Below are 1555 nucleotides of genomic sequence, written 5' to 3'. Positions count from 1 at the left end.
TGAGGACCTGGGGACATTCAGAACCAACAGTGGTTTCATCATGTGTTTTATGATCTGGTTCCTGCCCACCTATCCTAGCCCCTCCACACCTATGGCCTCACCCTCACCTCTATCCTGGGCTGCTTGAAATACCTATTCACCCTTAAAGACTCAGCCCAAGGTTTACCCACTCTGAGAAACCTTTTCTTCCCCCCACCCCGTCCTTCACCCCGCTGGATGATTTCCTCCTGCTGCTCCGATGGATCACCTGCAGGCCTCCCAGGATGCGTCCGTTCTGGGTTGAATTGTGTCCCCCCAAAAGATAAGCTGGAATCCTAACCCCTGGTGCCTTATGTGACCTTATCTGGAGATAAGGTCTTTATAAATGTTATCAAGTTAACCTGAGGTCATGAGGGTGAGCTCTAATCCCATAGGACTGGTGTCCTTATACAAAAGGAAAAATCTGGGCCCAGAGACAGACATACACAGGGAGCAGGCCTTGTGAAGATTAGAGTTGAGGTTGCCACAAGCCAAGGAACTACCAGAAGTAGGAGAGAGGCCTGGAGCAGATCCCTCTCCAGCTCCGCCAGAGGTGGGTAGTAGAGTACACCAAGAGAATAATTAACAGGGGAACCTGGCTAATTCCAGAAAGCTTTTCAAGGAAAGTGATGTTTGAGCTGAGCAGAGAGGAATGGCCCTGCTGACACCTTGGTCTTGAACTTCTAGCCTGAAGAATGGTGAGATAGTAAAATTCTGTTTTTCTAAGCCATTCAGTTTGTGGTACTCTGTTACGGCAGGCCTAGCAAATTTATACAGCCTCTGACATGTCAGTGACTTCATGTTTTTAGATCTGTTACCCCAACTAAGCTGTAAACCCCTCAAAAGCAGAGACTGTCTACTCACTTTTGCACTTCATCTAACAATACCTAAATGTTTGTTGAATGAATCAGTGATTACAGTTCATCCCCAGTTTCCTGAATCTACTCTCAGAAACAGCACATGGTGGTAGAAAATGCCTGGTGCTTAGTTGGCAGCTGTTACCAGCTCTGCTGCCATCTGTCCATGACTGTCATCAATAACCACAGCAACAACAATGACCCCAGTTTCACCTAGCATTCAGTGGGCATCAAACTATATGAGAATGCATTTATTCAGTCAGTCACTCAAAAACCATTGAGTGGTGCTCGCTTTGGCAGCACATATACTAAAATTGGAGTGATACAGAGAAGATTAGCATGGCCCCTGCACAAGGATGACATGCAAATTCGTGAAGTGTTTTATATTTTTAAGACTTGAGCACAAATATCACAAGCAGCTTTATTTGAAATCACAAAAACCTAGAAACAACCCAAATGTCTAACAACAGGTTAGTGGATAAACAAGTTGTGGTATACTGGTATATCCGTACAGTGGAATAATTCTTAGCAATAGAAAGGAATGAATTGTCCATATAGGCATCAACGTAGATGAACTCAAAATAATTATAAATGAAATAACTAGGTAAAAAATGAGTACATATTATATGATTCCATTTATATAAAATTCTAGAAAATGCAAGCTAATATATAATGACAGG

At 43.1% G+C, this 1555-nt stretch overlaps 1 non-coding gene across 1 annotated transcript; it reads left to right on the top strand.

The window, feature by feature from the left end:
• Positions 1–1159: 1159 nt before the first annotated feature.
• On the top strand, positions 1160–1266 carry LOC129022958 (U6 spliceosomal RNA). The gene has a single exon (XR_008496615.1). It is a non-coding gene; the product is annotated as a U6 spliceosomal RNA (small nuclear RNA).
• The last annotated feature ends 289 nt before the right edge of the window (positions 1267–1555 follow it).

The sequence above is a fragment of the Pongo pygmaeus genome, chromosome 1 (genome assembly GCF_028885625.2).
Source record: "Pongo pygmaeus isolate AG05252 chromosome 1, NHGRI_mPonPyg2-v2.0_pri, whole genome shotgun sequence".
Classification (NCBI taxonomy): Eukaryota; Metazoa; Chordata; class Mammalia; order Primates; family Hominidae; genus Pongo; species Pongo pygmaeus.
The sequence above is the reverse complement of the archived record's forward strand: the minus strand, read 5'-3'. Positions and strand labels throughout refer to the sequence as shown.